General features: G+C 43.9%; 1 protein-coding gene across 1 annotated transcript in view; it reads left to right on the top strand.

Moving 5' to 3' along the window:
• Window positions 1-20006, top strand: part of LOC146796151 (uncharacterized) — a 289332-nt gene that overhangs the window by 43460 nt on the left and 225866 nt on the right. The gene's annotated exons all lie outside the window — the stretch shown is intronic.

Raw genomic sequence — 20006 nt, forward strand, 5'->3', positions numbered from 1 at the left:
TGATGATGAGAGACCCGGATTACATACACTTCTAGTTCTTGTTCTGTTGTTCCGGCCTTAATACTTTAACAGATAGCAAATAGAAATTTTAAATATTGGTAGGGAAGAATCGTAAACACAGAGCAAACCTAATGATGATAATAACAACTCCAAGAACCCACTGTTGTAAAGATTGTATACAAGATATTAATCAAATTATTTAAAAGAAGATAAAAGTGGATACTGTTACTGTCTTATCCTGGTCAAAAATGTGGACTGGATTTGCATCTCGGCATTCCTCTTGCACCTCTCGTCCATCAATCTTGGGTGTGTCGCCTCGCCACTGCCCGGCTGGAAAAAAAAGGTAATGGATTGGTAAGGTAATTAATATGCATTGTAATGTTTTACAAAGTTTAGGGCAAGGCCCGGCCTGTAATTGTAGATGGAAAACCAAAGGGGATATTGAGAAAGAAAGTTAAAGCAAATGCACAAGTGATGGTGTAGTGCAACAAGAACACTTTCCGAGGTGGCATGTATGCATCATCTCTACTCTAGTCTGTTTCCAGCATTGACCTTCAACAGTAACAGGAGAGAGCAGGCCCACAGTGCTTAGCATTAGCACATCCTACTTTAACACTTTAGAGTCCTTTTTTTTTCTCTCAAAGAGTTGGACAAACACAAAGCACATTATCCATTCCAAACATAGCATTTTACAGTTTAAGTTAGTAAAATCAATGCACTGCAGTCATCCCACCGCTACACTCTATTCAACTTCTACACAGACATTTGGGTCTGCTGTGGTTGTTGTTGACATGTTTACCTTTAGGCTTTTCCGTCTTATGCCACTCATGAAACGTCCTCCTGACTTCATCATCATCTCTGATACTTTTACTGACTGACTGTGAAGATCGCCCTGCAGTATAAGTAACATTTTTATGACACAACAAGAGTAGAAATATAAATATTACTGACTTGAGTCATTCTTTATTGTGTACAGAAAGATAGATTACTACTAGTACACTTTGACATCACTTTGTGCACAACAAACAAACAACGCAAACACAAAGACCAATAGCTCAGAGTCAGGTGTCCAATGCATGCCATTAATTGTCATCATTCATTACCTGTTCCTTCTCATGTTAAGTTAACAGGCCATCTATTTCGCCATCATCATGATGGACGGTGCTGTTGTGTCAATCATACTCATTGCGCAGATTGAGTGAGTCCCCTTCCTGTATTGAATTAAAAGCAATGTATCACCAAGCTGCAGGAGAAGTACAAATTTCTTATTTGCAAGAAGGGGAAAATTGAATTCACCTTGAGTTAAGTTTAGTGTGTTCTGTAAAGTTGATTAGTGGCAGTGCACAATTACATAAATTCATGCGCAACAAACACAACAAAATCCAAATCATTCAATCTACGACTCTGCGTCCAATGCATGGCATCAATCATTACCTGTTCCTTCTCATCTTAAGTTAACGGGCCGTCTATTTCACCATCATCATGATGGACGGTGCTGTTGTGTCAATCATACGCATTGCGCAGATTGAGTGAGTCCCCTTCCTGTATTGAATTAAAAGCAATGTATCACCAAGCTGCAGGAGAAGTACAAATTTCTTATTTGCAAGAAGGGGAAAATTGAATTCACCTTGAGTTAAGTTTAGTGTGTTCTGTAAAGTTGATTAGTGGCAGTGCACAATTACATAAATTCATGCGCAACAAACACAACAAAATCTAAATCATTCAGTCTACGACTCTGTGTCCAATGCATGGCATCAATCATTACCTGTTCCTTCTCATCTTAAGTTAACGGGCCGTCTATTTCGCCATCATCATGATGGATGGTGCTGTTGTGTCAATCATACGCATTGCGCAGATTGAGTGAGTCCCTTTCCTGTATTGAATTAAAAGCAATGTATCACCAAGCTGCAGGAGAAGTACAAATTTCTTATTTGCAAGAAGGGGGAAATTAGTGTGTTCTGTAGAAAGTTGATTAGTGGCAGTGCACAATTACATAAATTCATGCACAACAAACACAACAAAATCTAAATCATTCAGTCTGCGACTCTGCGTCCAATGCATGGCATCAATCATTACCTGTTCCATCTTATTTTCAGTTAATGGCCAGTCTCTCTCGGCTCTGAAAGGAGGATAGCTATAGTAGTCATCTGATTCATGGTCCACTTCTTTTGGAAGGACTAGGAAAGTTTGAATTTGTTGTTACCATCATCCAATCATCATTCATGAGGGAAATGGAATTGAGCAGGAGATTCAGTATGATGGAGCGGAGGAGCTGGATTCGGAGGACTGTACTGTCAAATAGCAGACACCAGAAACTTGTATATTAAATTAGAAGAGTAGAAGACGGTGATAATGGATTTGTTGCGATTCATAAGTTTATAACCGGAACGACAGACACATAAACAAAGGGGGAAAAAAGGGAGGAAGACAGTAAGTGCGAGCCTAATTGTCAGGGAAGTATATCTCGTCCTCAAACTCTGGGAGTTCAGCCAGTAGTAGGTAATAATCATCTGACACAATACTTCCGTCACCTGAGCCGCTGTCCTCATCTTCCTCTGTTGATTCATGTATTGTGTAATTCGGTGGTATGAAGTGCTGATTCATTTTTATCATTGTTAACCTCTCCACGTTTTTTGGAGATAGACTTGTCCTTCTCAATGTTACAATGGAACCAGCAGCACTGAAAACACGTTTGGAAGAGACACTTGCGACAGGGCAAGCCAGATAGCTTATCGCCAGCCTGCTGAGCTGTGGCCATTCAGACCTTTTCCTATACCAATACTGCAATGGGTTTTGATCAACGTACACCTCTGTTGGGTCGTCCAGATAGGCCTGGACCATCCGCTCAATGTTCAGAGTTGCTGCTGGTAAGCTTTTGGGCTGTTTTTTCTGTGCATCAGCACTGTGCTTACAAAGGCCCATCTTTACATACCAATCCTTTAATGATTGTACTCGGCCTAATGATCCAGTTATTGTTTCTGTAGTCGATAGTGATGGTGAGTGTTGTGATTGTGACTCTGAGCCAACCGCACTGCCCTCAGCCGACGAAGTTGCACTTGATTCTGCATGGCCTGCTTCAGTATCAGTACTTGTTGTGGGATGATCTTGCGGGCTTTTAATTAGCAGCCCTTCGTTTTCAAACTTAATGGCTGCTTCAGCTATACAACTTTTGTAGCGGGCAACATCATTGTCGGAAAAAGCAAGGAATGTCTTCAGTAGTCCTAATTTTGCATGTGGATCCAGAATTGTGGCACAAATGTAATGATCTTGAGACAACATTTTATTTTGTATCCTTACATTTTCAGTTAAGCGCCGGGATAAGCTCTCCACCAAGTCATGGGCTTGCCTTCTGTACTCTACACCTTTGTATGATTCAGACACATTATTCAGCTCATGCTCTAGCATTTGCAACAATGGGATAGCTTGGCCCATTGTACAGTCCTCCTTGCTGACTTCACGTGTGAAGACCTCAAAAGGAGACAGCATCTCAGTCAGGCATTTAATTAGGGTCCATTGATCCCTCTCAAGGTTCATGCCTTTAACACTAGCATCCCTGCTTCTGTACCAGACATATTCATGGAGTGACCTGTGCTGTTCGTACAGACGATCAAGCATGTAATACGTTGAGTTCCAACGTGTTGCCACCTCCTGGATGAGTGCCTTGACTGGCAACCTAAATTCACGTTGGATGATCCTCAGCTGCTTCCGAGCTTTAAAAGAATGGCTGAAATGAGTGCATATTCTTCGGCAGATGGCCAGTAAATTTCTGACTATGGGTTCTTTTTTCAGAAAGTCTTGAACTATAATGTTTATGCAGTGCGCCAAACACGGAACCCTGAAATAGGAACCAAGTTCCATGGCCTTAAGTACTTTACTGCCATTGTCTGTGGCAACAAAACCAATACCAAGCCCTCTGGGCCGCAGCCATTCCAAAACCTTGGTGCGAAAGTCTTCTAAAATGTTTTCAGCCGTATGAGATTTCTCCATGGCGAACATGGCTACAGTTGCATGTTTCCGAGTACCTTCAAAAATCGCAACTGTGTAAACAACACCTCGTGTAGATAGTTTATCTCTAACCCCCAAAAAAGAGATCCAGTGTGCAGTGATGCACATGTAATCTGTGGCTTGGCAACTGCTCCACATGTCTGTTGTCAGGTGGATATTGTGCACAGCACTCTGCTGCAAAACTTGACCAACCAATTCCAGCACATCATGATGTTTTGCCGGAACAGCAATTCTTGCGAAATAGGACCGGCTGGGAACTTTCCATTTCGGGCAGATGGCAGACACAAATTCAAGGAAACCCACCCCTTCCACAAATGAAAAAGGAAGAAGGTCCAGCGCTAACATTTTAGTCAGCTTCGCATTGTACAATCATGCCGTTGGGTGGTTGCGTTGGAACTGCCCCTCCAACCTAAACATGCTCTCAATGGTAGGCTGGCTTACTTTCCTTAGTGGTGCTGTTTTCATTAACCCACTAAGGCTCAACGACACAGATTGTCTCATTGAAGTACTCGCCGGTCGCCTTGGTGTCTCACCCAGACTCTGAGTATGGCTCTTACTGCGGTGCCACTCTGATGTTACTGAGGAGGATGTGGGCGTTACCACTGCACTACTGGGGAGAGGGCTAGAAATGCCTCCCTCTTCTTCACCTTCCACCGAAATAATATCGCTCCCTGATTCACCTTGACCAACTTCAATGGGTTGAGTTTTTCTACTTTCTTTTAACTTAAGTAGGTGATCCTCCCACACGATAGTGTGGTGTATTCTGAGATGACTTGCTTGTCCTCCGGTACCATAGTTTGTACCAAGCTTACCACGCCGAACACCTTGCCGACAAATTGAGCATATAGCAACGTTCTCCTCCTTGGCGCTAACAGAAAAGAAGTCCCAAACTGGGGAGGAGAACTTTCTGGCACTGCTGGATGTGCCACTTTCAACACCAGATGAACTTGAGGGGGTGCTTGAAAATATGTGACCCTGTGCACCTACACTGTGACTTTTACTACCACTACCTACTGAGATGGTTGAGCTGGATGTAGGTCCCTGCCGGGCCTTGGAAAATATGGCAGCTGGAGGTAGTGGTGGTGTAACCTGTGTTGGTGAGATCCGTGCACCATCCCGCTCAGTAGCAGCCTTTCTGGATAGGGTGAGAATGTTGGTCTCCAATCCCTTTGGGGCGGGAGGAATGTGCGTGATGACTGACTCGTCTTCATCAACATCATCACCCCCCTCTTCTACATCTACCGCCATAACTCTAAGATTTTCTGGGACCTTCCTTTTCAGAAGCATTGTCTTGTGGCGTATATCACTCTCAGACCGAGCTGGTGGGACCCAAGTGTCATCATGATCATCAGAAGCGGGGCTTGAAGAAGAAGATGATGGACTAAGCCTCCTTTTCCTTGCTGGTGGTCTGGAAGACAATAGATCTTCTGAAACAGTGGTTTGACTTTGCTCCACTTTGTCTGCAGGAAGCTCGATTTCCTGAAATGCCCCTACGTCAGGAGCAACAACTACTATGGTGGGCTGTTGCGGTGGCTGCTGCTGTTCTTGTTGCGGCGGCTGCTGCTGTTCTTGTTGCGGCGGCTGCACACTGATCTGCTGAGTTTGCGCCTGCGTTGAACTTGATTGTGTACTACTTTGCGGTAATGACATTTCTTCAACATCGCTGCTCGTTAGTAGACTGGCTACCTCTACGACACTAAAGCCCTTGGGCCTAGGTTGGTGGGGTTGGACCGCTGTGCTGCTCTCAGCTTGGTTCCCGGACAACGCTTTGGTGCCAAAAAAAACATTGGCCGGCACACCACCAGTCGTGGTTAATGGCACTTCCTTTTTCTGTTCCTTCTTCTCACCGGCAACTTTCTTGGTATTGGACCTGGTACCTTTCTTTGGGGCCATCTTCTTCAGATGTCAGGCAGGATGCAGATGCACAACAAGTTCTGGTCACACGTGGATGTGATGCGCAGCAGGACTTCTGTCTGGCTGGCAGTACAACGGGTAGCCGGGTGATGCTGATGACACCTCCTACTCTGTCTTTTGTGCACCTAAAAGCAAATAAGACAGGAGAAGAACATCAGTGAAATGTTGCATTTGTTGTTGTGGTTCAGTTACTTAGTACTGTACTAGTGCAAACAAAATATAGTCTAGCCATTTATGATTTTTTTTTTTTTAACTAGAGCTATGTTATACTACTGTGTACAGCCACACACTACACTATCAGGAAGGATAGGAACGTTAATAATAACCACCAAAATAAAAATTTTATGGAAGTGGGGTGGACCATTACATTATTTGAGCATCTCAGCATCCATGGAGCTGCTGCTGGCAAAGGGGGTGGATGGATGGAAGCAGTAAGCCAAATAGCCAATAGGAAAACCATGCAGGCCTATGGCAAAAGCAGGACACTAATAACTCACAAGCCAAACACCAAAAAAGGCCACCACCCACATGGACACTCACAAATCACAAACAAGCCGGGGGCCTGGGAAACACCAGGAGCTGACAAAAGGCCTATAAAAGCCAGGTAAAGGATGCCTGCTAAAGCACACTGCTCTGCCTTTTTAATGCAACAAAATGTAAATACGAACATTCACAGGCCCCAAAAAGCTCTGCAGGGTGCATGCATTGCACAGCAACACACCAGTGACCAGACACATAAAAAAAGCATGTCTTTAAGACAACCAACATCAGAAAGGCCACCCCCAAAAAGCACACTTCACCAACTCAATCCAAAGCCATCCATGCCCTAAATGAAGTCTAAATTCAACAGACCACACAGAAAACAGTAGATTAATAAAGCTGTGGCTACCTGCTCTGGTCCTAGTGGATGAAAGCAGGCCTGTTGGCGGACAAGGCCAGGCAAGCTTGCAGGCCTAGGCTTCAAAATGGCCACCAGCCACATGGCCAGGCCCAACAACATCAGAAAGGCCACCCCCAAAAAGCACACTTCCCCAACTCAATCCAATGCCATCCATGCCGTAAATGAAGTCTAAATTCAACAGACCACACAGAAAACAGTAGATTAATAAAGCTGTGGCTACCTGCTCTGGTCCTAGTGGATGAAAACAGGCCTGTTGGCGGACAAGGCCAGGCAAGTTTGCAGGCCTAGGCTTCAAAATGGCCACCAGCCACATGGCCAGGCCCAACAACATCAGAAAGGCCACCCCCAAAAAGCACACTTCCCCAACTCAATCCAATGCCATCCATGCCCTAAATGAAGTCTAAATTCAACAGACCACACAGAAAACAGTAGATTAATAAAGCTGTGGCTACCTGCTCTGGTCCTAGTGGGTAAAAGCAGGCCTGTTGGCGGACAAGGCCAGGCAAGCTTGCAGGCCTAGGCTTCAAAATGGCCACCAGCCACATGGCCAGGCCCAACAACATCAGAAAGGCCACCCCCAAAAAGCACACTTCCCCAACTCAATCCAATGCCATCCATGCCCTAAATGAAGTCTAAATTCAACAGACCACACAGAAAACAGTAGATTAATAAAGCTGTGGCTACCTGCTCTGGTCCTAGTGGATGAAAGCAGGCCTGTTGGCGGACAAGGCCAGGCAAGGTTACAGGCCTAGGCTTCAAAATGGCCACCAGCCATATGGCCAGGCCCAACAACATCAGAAAGGCCACCCCCAAAAAGCACACTTCCCCAACTCAATCCAATGCCATCCATGCCGTAAATGAAGTCTAAATTCAACAGACCACACTGAAAACAGTAGATTAATAAAGCTGTGGCTACCTGCTCTGGTCCTAGTGGATGAAAGCAGGCCTGTTGGCGGACAAGGCCAGGCAAGCTTGCAGGCCTAGGCTTCAAAATGGCCACCAGCCACATGGCCAGGCCCAACAACATCAGAAAGGCCACCCCCAAAAAGCACACTTCTCCAACTCATTCCAATGCCATCCATGCCCTAAATGAAGTCTAAATTCAACAGACCACATAGAAAACACTAGATTAATAAAGCTGTGGCTACCTGCTCTGGTTCTAGTGGATGAAAGCAGGCCTGTTGGCGGACAAGGCCAGGCAAGCTTGCAGGCCTAGGCTTCAAAATGGCCACCAGCCACATGGCCAGGCCCAACAACATCAGAAAGGCCACCCCCAAAAAGCACACTTCCCCAACTCAATCCAATGCCATCCATGCCCTAAATGAAGTCTAAATTCAACAGACCACACAGAAAACAGTAGATTAATAAAGCTGTGGCTACCTGCTCTGGTCCTAGTGGATGAAAGCAGGCCTGTTGGCGGACAAGGCCAGGCAAGGTTGCAGGCCTAGGCTTCAAAATGGCCACCAGCCATATGGCCAGGCCCAACAACATCAGAAAGGCCACCCCCAAAAAGCAAACTTCCCCAAATCAATCCAATGCCATCCATGCCCTAAATGAAGTCTAAATTCAACAGACCACACTGAAAACAGTAGATTAATAAAGCTGTGGCTACCTGCTCTGGTCCTAGTGGATGAAAGCAGGCCTGTTGGCGGACAAGGCCAGGCAAGCTTGCAGGCCTAGGCTTCAAAATGGCCACCAGCCACATGGCCAGGCCCCACAACATCAGAAAGGCCCCCCCCAAAAAGCACACTTCTCCAACTCATTCCAATGCCATCCATGCCCTAAATGAAGTCTAAATTCAACCGACCACACAGAAAACACTAGATTAATAAAGCTGTGGCTACCTGCTCTGGTTCTAGTGGATGAAAGCAGGCCTGTTGGCGGACAAGGCCAGGCAAGCTTGCAGGCCTAGGCTTCAAAATGGCCACCAGCCACATGGCCAGGCCCAACAACATCAGAAAGGCCACCCCCAAAAAGCACACTTCCCCAACTCAATCCAATGCCATCCATGCCCTAAATGTGCTTGAAATTGAAATACATTAAAAAAACTACAAAAGGAACAGTTGCTTCATCAAGCACACACCCATAAGGCCATGCCCATGGCTAGCTCGGGCCTACTACTACTACCCACAATTTTTTTTTTTTTAAAAGGAATGATCATAATAATTATCAAAAATAAATTGTAGTTACAACAACTGCAATGCCCACAATCAAACAGACACAACAACCACTTACTTGTAAAATATCCTATTCCAAAAATCCTCAAATCCAATTGCAATGATGCAGCAGACAAAAAGAGTGATCTTTCCAGCTCCAAATCCAAAGGCAGAATGAGCAGGAGATGGACAAAGCACTGGGATGAGCCTGCTGGACAGGAACAGGAAGTTGGAGATTCTGTGTCACTTCCTCCCTCTCTCCACCTTTTAAAAAAAGGATTCCTTGTAAAAAAAAGGACAGCCAAATGTCAATGTAAGGAGTTGTTTTCATCCAAAATCAGCATTTGCAGAAGGTTTCATGCTGCTAGAGCTGATATTCCTCTCCAAATTGAAAATTTTACATATTCGAGTTCACGAGCTCCACATTACTGTGGAAATATGGATTTTTCTGATCAGTTATGTCCCCTATCTTGGACCCCAACGGTTCTATGTGCATGTTACAAATACATGTATGTTCCCTCCAGTTCCAGTTATGAAGACGCAAACACATGTGCGTCCACCGTCAACATGTCCTCTGTCAGATCCGCCATGAACAGGCCGGATATTCCATTCTTAAGTATGAAAGGCCACCGGCTTTATATGGTTCACTTATGCCATTTTACAGTCCAGGCAAGTAGGCCCTGATTCTGTCTTCGAACTCTTCTTGCCTTCTGCCTCTGAAAGCTCCAGTCTGAGCCTGCATCTGTGGCCATGAACTTTGTCTCATTCTCTGCGCGGCTCACGAAGCCTGCTGCCTGCCAAAAAAAAACTGTATTTCACCTTCGAAATTATCTGCTCCGTTCCCTGCCCGATGCATTCCTGTCTAGTAGTTTAAGTAAACATTCTTCTAGCTACCGAGCAAAGGCCCGGCTTCTCTGTCTTTATGCAAGTAATTCATAGCCCTATTACTATGGAAGATTCCGCCCTCGCATCTAGTGTAGACACTTAGACGCTTGTACACGCACTAACAGTCAGTATAGTCAGTATAGAATAAGATTCTACTCTAAGAGACCTCTCTTTTGGATAACATAGTTCTTTAAACATAGGATGTTAGATATGATTTGGGATTAGGTTGACTTGACCCTCCAGACTTCTGTCGCCACATGTAGAGCTAAATGTCAAGTCCCCTTCACCCCCTAGTTGCACGTCAATTACACGTCATACTGCTGCGCGCGCATATCTGCCAAGTATTTCTGCTGACATTGCGAAATTCTTTCATGTAACCACCCTCTTATGACATCACATCTGATGACGTTCTTTCATCACTCCCAGTTACGCCTATTTTTGCTACGTATGAATATATTATCACCACTATCAATTGTTACGCCTCTTGTATTGGCCTCACTGTAATGCCTATTGTATAAAAGTAATTGATTGTCAATAACGTATGTACTTCACTTCCTGAACCTTCGTGGTGATGGAACTTGGAGCAACCGATTATAATCGACCACTGGAATAAAGCCTATTCCGAACCTCTAATACCACGGATTCTGCCTCTTATTTACTGAGCTATTTTATTATGTTTCTGTATCAAATTAAGTCCCGGTAATTAAATTATTTACCACATGAATGGCGCCCGAACAGGGACACTTTCTCATCTCACGCGCCGGCGGTGCGTTGCAGGCCCGGTCTCCTGCCACAGCTGGATGGACAATAACGCGTACCAGCAGGATTTCCTGTATCTCCCTCCGGTCAAGCGGGGGCGACTGAGGCTGCGATCAACACCCAGACGAGGCGGTGAGAAGTGCGAAGTATCCCGACCAGAGCCTAGCTGAGAGAGCAAGATCCGAGGTATACAGAGGCCCACCAGTTTCCGAAGTCCCAAGTCGAGTCCAGTGTCCGAAGTGTTCGAGTCGAGTCCAGTCCGGTTCAAGTTCAGTTCAGTTTCCGAGGCCTTCCGTTTCCGAGCTACCCGGTGAGTACCATTACTGGGGAGGCATTCTGACGTGCACATAGGTTGTGCCGGTCAAGACGGGTTTGGGTACACAAATCCGGTCTGCACTGTTTCAGCAGTGTATCTGTACTGTTTAGCAGTATATCTAGTATATCAAGTGTATCAGTTCAGAATAATTCAGTTAATGTCAAGTATCATGTTTAGTGATTAAGTTTTCCTTAGATCGTCATCATCATCGTTGCTCAATTAAATGTTAAATGTTAAATGTTTTCTGCATATTGTGGTATGAATGACTGTTCCTTCTTGTGTTAAATGTATTAAAGTTTGTTCCAAATCAAGTATCAGATCAGCTTTCAATATGCCGCTCTTTTCGAAATTAAGACAGATCACAACGAAAAAAGGGGTACTCGAAGAAGCCGTTCCTATTCCTCCTAGGGACACTCCAGGGTACTTCATGTATCATAAACATGGCTTAGACGCTATATTATTTCTTGATTTATGGGTAGACTACACTAAGGAATTACCAGAAAGTCAGAGGTGGCCTGCGGCTGGGACCTGGGATGCAGAGTGCATCGTGAAAGTAGAGGAAGAATTATGGAAAAAGAAAGCTAGACAATCACAGAAAGACGCCATTGAATTATGGCGTAAAGAATCGTATAGACGTACAGAAAAAGCACGTAGACAGGAAGAGAAGAGTAAAGGGAATTCAAATGAAGTCCGAGAAAATCTATTAATTGAAGAAGGTGCACGAGTGAAATCAGAACAAGTAGACAGACAAAGAAATGCCCTTATGAAGGGTATGTATCCCCTTCTGGCCGAAGGATTACCTAAGGCTACTCCAGGGATACCAAAAGACTTGCCAACCCCATTATTTCCAATAAAGGTACATCCTAAGGGGCATCCTAGAACCGCAGAAGATGTTTTTCTTTCCTCATATTTAGATGACGCAGCTCCCGAGTATGCTAATCCCGCCCCACATAGACCGCCTGCCAGGGAGGTTCAACGCCAAGATCCAGTACCCGTATCCCTACAGCAACAGGTTCTGACACAAGTTCCGGCAAGCACATCTGTTTCTGCATCTGTTCCTACAGCTACTTCTATAGCTGTATCCACACCTATAGTTGCTGTATCACGTTCAACGAATCCTTTCACACCCGATACCCCAGACGGGGCTACCGGAGGTGCTACCAATATCTTTTCTACGCCACCTAGAATAAATAAACTTACTTTTCAAGAGTCAGCACATTCACGTACCCCCAAACTCATAAATGCCCGTACGCTTAAGGAACTTCTTATAGATTGTAGATATGACCCAGTGCCCGGAAAAGAGGACGAAATGACCCTAGCATCATTACGTATCAGACGAGCCGCGGTGTATTTAGGGAAGTTACCAGGAATGACTGCACATCTAGATAATATATACCATTTTGTCCAAACAGGGCGAGATTCTGAATGTATTAACAGAGCTATGGAATACCAGAAAGTGGAAATACAGGGGGAACTGTTACGTTTCCTCATAAATTGTGTGATCAGAAATCAAGACCGACCGGGGGTAGACCCGGAAGCAATGCAGATTCTTACCAGATGGAGCCAGAATATATCAGAAGGGAGACATGATAAACAAAACTGTATAATAGCCATGTGCCGAAAGATCCGTAAAGAAATAGAACGCCTACACGAAGAAAGATTAGCGGTAGACCAGTTCGAACAAAACGAGGAAGAAGCATCCGGACTGCCCACAGGACAGTCAGAAACTATAGCCTATGTAGGTAGAGGAAGATCTTGTAATAGTACTAGATGTCTTACTGATCCGATACATCCGATATGTCTAGAAAATAACAGGAATTTTCAAACACCAATAATAAATATAAGGTCTAACGAGCATTCATTCCAAGCAGCTGATGAATTACTCCGAGAACGAAGGGGTTATCATTTTCTCGATTCTATGGATGAACAAGAATTAGCCAGGTCAGCTGTCCATTGGGTTGACAGTCCCGGAAAGTATAGTGACGATACAGTAGCACGCACATTTTTGAATCTCGCCCCAGATGAACAGCGTTTAGCTGGGATTTATATGATTCAACAACTCCTTATACTATATCAGAGTCAGCATTCGGATCCTGGTCCCTTACCAGACATATTGACTGAATTACTCATGAATAGATGGAGAGGTTCAGGTACTAAGCTAATTAAAGAAATTCTAGAATCAAGAAAGCAGTATTTTCTTTTTGTATGTTCAGAACATGTCTCATTGCCCATCAAGGAAAGAACCACGTATTACATGGATAGACAGAATCCCTTACGAGAAGTGCACCCAATAAAAGGCGAGGACAATGAGTTTAAACGCGTATTTGTATATACGCCCATATCAAAAATAGAATTGTTAGAAATGAAGAAAGTGGTACCCAGTCATGACAAAGACCCAGCGGGTTTCCACCGAGAAATTAAAGACATGTTACTCATGGGAGAGTATACCTATCCCGACATTATGACCATATTAAAGGTATTGATGCCTGCTGGCATTTATGAAAAACTCAAGGAAAAAGAATGGGAGGTGGGAGACCAAAAGATAGATTGGACAGCATTAGAAAATGAAGAAAAAGCCCGAGGTCCAGGTTCGGGGCTTGGGGACAAAACTAAAGCACTACCAGGTTTACTAGTACAGGTACTGAAACGTTTATTAACTACGAAAAAGGAAGATTGGGGTACAATTTCAGCCTGTAAACAGAAGCAAGATGAAGACACTAGCGATTACTATGCCCGATTTGAAAAATGTTTTGGTATAAACAGTGGCATAAAAGCAAGTAGCGAATCATACCCACATCTGTTTGTGACCAAATTAGTAGAAAATGCCTTGCCTCAAGTGAAGAATAGAGTATTAAAATTCGAGAGTACCTGGCAAGGTAACACCCCATCACAAATGTTACAAATGTTACAGTACCATCACAATAGAATTAGAGAGGAACAAGAACATGAACATAGACGTATGAAAGACACGAAAATGAAAATGCTAGTTTCCCAGACAGTTCCAGCTGAAGGACATAAAAAGGGTATGACACATTCCAGTGACTCAACAGGACCTACAAAAGGGACATGCAATTATTGTAAAAAGCCAGGTCATTACGTACACGATTGTCCAGTCTTGAAACATAATATCGCCATAGGTAATACAAAAGAAAGACCACGGCCACCTAGACAGGATCAGAATGAACAAGGAGCCCCGCAGCTTGCACAGTCCATGCCAGCTCCACCACAGTCTATACAATTTGTGCCAGCTGCACCAGCGCTGCCCGTTGCTGCCACACAAACCACGACAAAACAACTGTACCAGACCGCACAGTACGACTATCCTGATTACCAGCGATACGCATGAACCAGCCTAGAGAGGGAAGTTGACTTACCCCTTATCGAGATCCCTGTAGATCAAGAAGGACCTTATGTACATAGTGAATTATTAGGCCAAGACAGAAAATTTTTACTCGATACAGGGGCAAGTCGAACAACCATAAAACGTAGTGAAGTTCCAGGGGCACCCCTCTCAGGCTCTCAGAATATTTCCCTTGGTTTTTCAGGAAAACCTATTGTTAATGAAGTGTCACAACCTCTTCCACTTACGATAGGACCTTTGACCCGAACTACAGACTTGTTGCTTACTAAATCATGTCCAGAAAACCTGTTAGGAATAAAAACACTGAAAGCTCTAGGAGCTATAATATGTTGTTCTCCGGAAGGAGTAAGATTGTTTTTACGTGATTTTAAAGGTCATTATGTGTCTAGAGACATGGATCCCCGATTGCAGACTTTACCTACACATCTATGGGCACAAGGCCCTACTGATGTTGGTTGCATGAATATTACACCATATCGAGTCACACTAAAGGCAGGAGTGGTACTACCACGAATGCGACAATACAAGTTACCACCAGATGCTGTAGTGGCTTTACTGCAAATCATTGACGAACTCATTGCCCAAGGAGTGGTTGTAGAAACAGACTCCAATGTATGTAATTCACCGATAATTCCGATTCTTAAACGAACAGATCCGAAGGCCCCACCAGTATATCGATTGGTTATTGATCTGCGCGAATTGAACAAATGCATTGTGCCACAATTCCCTGTGGTCCCAGATATCTCATCATTACTGACAGCTATTGATTCCGAAGCAACATTCTTTACTGTAATTGATCTCAAGAATGCCTTTTTCAGCGTCCCAATAGATCCGGAAAGCCAATATTTGTTCGGATTTAGTTTAAATGGACGTAGCTTTAAATTCTCACGCGCACCTCAAGGATTTACAGAAAGCCCCAGCATCTATAGCCAAGCACTGAAACGAGAACTCGACAGTATCCACATGCCAGTTAACACTGCTTTGCTTCAATATGTCGATGATCTGCTGATCACCGCTAGAAGCGAACCCGAATGTGAGGAAGCATCACTGACAGTTTTACAATTTCTAGCCGAAAAGGGGCACAAGGTGTCCCCTTCTAAGCTGCAATTCTGTGTCCAGCGAGTTGTTTATCTTGGACACTCGCTGTCCAAGGAGGGAAGGCAGCTTACACCCGACCGCATTCAGTTGATAGCTAACATGCCAATACCCAAGACACAAAAGGAGGTGCGGGCTTTCATAGGCCTCACTTCATATTGTAGGCAGTGGATCCCTCAGTATGCATTTCTAGCAAAACCACTCATTCAGTTGACAACGCAGGAGGCAGCCACATCGACTGTTCTCCCTTGGACTCAGGAACATACACAAGCTTTTGAAAGCTTAAAGAAAGCTTTATGTCAAGCGCCTGTTTTAGCAACGCCATGTTACAGAAAACAGTTTACACTTTTTGTTACAGAACGAGAAGGTACTGCCCTGTCAGTACTCACACAGGAACAAGCAGGAGCACACAAACCATGTGCTTATTTTTCTAGTACATTAGACCCCGTAGCTCAGGCTTTGCCTGCGTGTCTGAAATCAGTGGCAGCGACAGCTTTAGCAATCAGACAAAGCGATGCCATAGTGTTAGGACATCCATTAACAGTTCAAGTACCACATGCAGTAGAGGTTCTTGTAAATAGAACACAAACACAACACTTGACTATAGCACGACTTACAGGGTATGAACTAACATTGTTTCAGCCACATATAGAAATCAGACGCTGTAACACATTGAATCCTGCCACACTTTTACCTGTAAATGGAACAGACCCATTAGCTCATGACTGTATTGAAGTTATTACAATCACGACGAAACCCAGACAAGACTTAACCGATGTCCCATTGTCAGATCCAGACCTGACATTGTATGTAGATGGTTCATGTATGAGAACAAATACAGGAGAGTTAGTGGCTGCTTACGCAGTCACAACAGATACTGAAGTCATTGAAACAAATCGTATAAATACTTTGTCAGCTCAAGCCGCAGAACTCATCGCTCTGACACAAGCCTGTATTCAAGCCACAAATAAAAAAGTCAACATATACACTGATTCACGTTATGCATTCGGAGTTGTACATGACTTCGGCGTGCTGTGGCGAGAGAGAGGTTATTTAACTTCCCACGGTGCCCACATTCAGCACGGACCCCTCATTCATGCCTTATTAGATGCAATACATCTACCCACTGCAATATCAATCATGAAATGTAAAGCTCATACGAAAGTTACTGATATCATTTCTCAAGGCAATGATCTAGCTGACAGAACAGCTAAACAGACTGCTCAAACTCAAACACCCGACATGACAAAGACAATAGTCCCGCCGCCAACACATTGCATGACAGTTAAAGATCCTACTCTTGACGTAATTGACATACAGACACATGCTACACCAGACGAAATAAAGAAATGGACTGAATTAGGAGGGATCCAAACGGATCAAGGATGGATGATGAAGGAAAAGTCTGTGTGGTTCCTTCCTGATTCAATGGTCCAGGTTATAATTAACACTGTACATAGTCCCGCACATCTAGGAGAAAAAGCTATGCTAGCTAGCATTCAACACATTTGGTTCAATAAACATTTACGAGCTGCAGCCAAACAAAAAGTTCGTACCTGTATGATCTGTTGCCAGTTCAACCCAGGAAAAAGCGTTCCCGTAGAACAGGGTGGATTTCATCCTCCTGATCATCCTTTTGAAGTCCTCCAGATGGATTATATCCAGATGGAACGATGTAGAGGATACAAATATGTTCTCGTAGTTGTATGTGCTCTTTCCCGTTGGACGGAGGCATACCCGGTTTCAGATTACACTGCCCCGACTACTGCCAAACAGTTGGTTCGAGAATTCTTCCCACGATACGGTTTACCACGTGTTGTTCACTCAGATAACGGCCAGCCGTTCTCATCCGAATTAATGAAACACGTTTCATTTTTGTTAGGCTATCAGTGGAAATTCCACTGTGTCCGACACCCCGAAGCAGCAGGTCTCGTAGAAAGACATAATCAGACTCTGAAAATAAGATTATCCAAAATATGCAGAGAGAAAGGTGTCGACTGGGTAGTAGCATTACCAGTTGCACTCTTTTACACAAGAATGGTAGCACACTCTCGAACAGGGCTATCCCCGTATGAAGTGATCTTCGGCAGACCACCAAATATGTGGGGGACGCCTATACCACGCAAAATAACTGATATTGACTGTAACATGCTGACAGATTACTTAGCTTCCTTGATGTCTGCACTACAATCTTGTCGTTCACAGGTAGCTGCAGCTTTTCCTGACAACACTGAGGTGAAACCCCATGACGTAGTTCCGGGAGACTTGGTCCTCGTGAGGAACTTTGATCGAAAGACTCAGCTGGAACCTAGGTGGAGGACGCCCCAGCTGGTGTTGCTCACCACAAGAACAGCCGTGAAGATTGAGGGCAGGAAAGGCTGGATTCATTCAAGTCATATCAAGAAATTTCATGGACTAAAATCAGATGTGAATACCACACCTTGTGTGACTTCACCCATTGACTCAAAACTTCCTTTTGTTGAACAAAGTAATTCTGAACATTATAAATTAAAGCTCAGGCCCAATCAGTCGAGCAATTTGATTGTTTAAGTCCTCTCCAAGGTGAAGCGGTTGAATTGTCTCTGACATGTATCCCTTGGACCTGAATAGAGAAAGCACACGAAAAATGTTGAAACGACAGGCGTACTGTAAATCACTGCGTAGTCATTGCATAGTGACGTTATTAATTTTGTTTTTCTCAAGTCTTTTAATAATTACTGCAAGTATATTGTTGCACATATATTATCCTATTTCTAGACATGTTTACAATGTTACTGCTGAACATTCTTTTAGTGAATTACCTCCGCTTGAGTTGTCTTATAGATTTGCGCTGCACAATAACACGTTTATTAATATGTTACATCATTCCCATCAGGTCAGTAATGCTACCAATTGTTGGATATGTGGCCGACTCCCTCCCTATCAGAATTATAAAGGAATTCTACCTCTCTTTCCATACCCGTTCACACACAACGGCTCCTGTGGAGCATGGTTTAGTCTACTTAATTCTCTAGATTCGAGTTCTACAGTTTATCAAGATAACTGGGTATGGGGAAATTTGAACTTAGTTTTGCTTAAAGTCTGCCACCCTAACAAGGAGGGACTTCCTCAGAGAACAGGTACTGATCTAGAAAATGAAGTGTATGGATTAGGTAATTTTACGCTTAATCTTATGATCCTAAATGTCGAATCCGAAGCTACTCCAATTTTGCCCGCTATGTCAATATTTCCAGTAAAAGGTGAATTATGTATAAAAAAGAATGGTTCCATACACATGGGCCATAGTAAATGCACCACTGTAGTAGAATTTAGTGATCAAGGCAAGTCTACATTTAGAACTTCCCGCCATTCCTATTTCATATGTGGTCAGACGGCATATGTACGTTTACCTCTAGATTGGGATGGTACTTGCTACATTGGATTTCTTTTGCCACCTGTTTTTCTAGCTCCTCCTGATTATCACAGAAACACTCATTTAGTATATAATAGAGTAAGGAGAGATCTCCCAATAGTCGATTACACTGAAACAGCATGGGAAAAATACACAGATTTCAATAAAGGTCTCTTTCCCTATATAGGTACCGTTACTAATAGTAAGCTGATACGTAGATTAACTAGAACCCTTGAAGCAGTAGTGAATGAAACTATTTCCGCCTTAGGCAATTTAACAGAAGAACAGTCTGCTATGCGGATTGTTGTGCTTCAAAATCGTCTTGTCCTTGACGTCATCTTGGCCGATAGGGGCGGAGCTTGTAGGGTCATCGGATCAAGCTGTTGCATTTTCATACCAGAAAATTCGCCATCTGTATATAAAGCCATAACTCGCCTTCATAAGATTGTAAGCCAGATACACCAGAATCCAGGCACCTGGACTTGGTCCAGTTGGTTTTGGAGTATATTATCTACCTTTGGATGGAAGGTCCTATCTTTCCTAGGTATTGGCCTTCTCATACTATTCAGTTGCTGTCTATGTCTACAATGTGGACCAGCGATTTGTGGTCTGTGTGCCACATCGTGCATTCCGCATCAAGATTGTCATTCAAGATTCCGGAAGAAGAAAGAAGAACAAATGATGCTATATGAACAGATCAATGGATTAATGAAGATTGATATCTCTTGACGGGCAAGTAGGGGACAAGGAGGGAATGTGGAAATATGGATTTTTCTGATCAGTTATGTCCCCTATCTTGGACCCCAACGGTTCTATGTGCATGTTACAAATACATGTATGTTCCCTCCAGTTCCAGTTATGAAGACGCAAACACATGTGCGTCCACCGTCAACATGTCCTCTGTCAGATCCGCCATGAACAGGCCGGATATTCCATTCTTAAGTATGAAAGGCCACCGGCTTTATATGGTTCACTTATGCCATTTTACAGTCCAGGCAAGTAGGCCCTGATTCTGTCTTCGAACTCTTCTTGCCTTCTGCCTCTGAAAGCTCCAGTCTGAGCCTGCATCTGTGGCCATGAACTTTGTCTCATTCTCTGCGCGGCTCACGAAGCCTGCTGCCTGCCAAAAAAAAACTGTATTTCACCTTCGAAATTATCTGCTCCGTTCCCTGCCCGATGCATTCCTGTCTAGTAGTTTAAGTAAACATTCTTCTAGCTACCGA

The sequence above is a fragment of the Triturus cristatus genome, chromosome 10, assembly GCF_964204655.1.
Source record: "Triturus cristatus chromosome 10, aTriCri1.1, whole genome shotgun sequence".
Taxonomy (NCBI): Eukaryota; Metazoa; Chordata; class Amphibia; order Caudata; family Salamandridae; genus Triturus; species Triturus cristatus.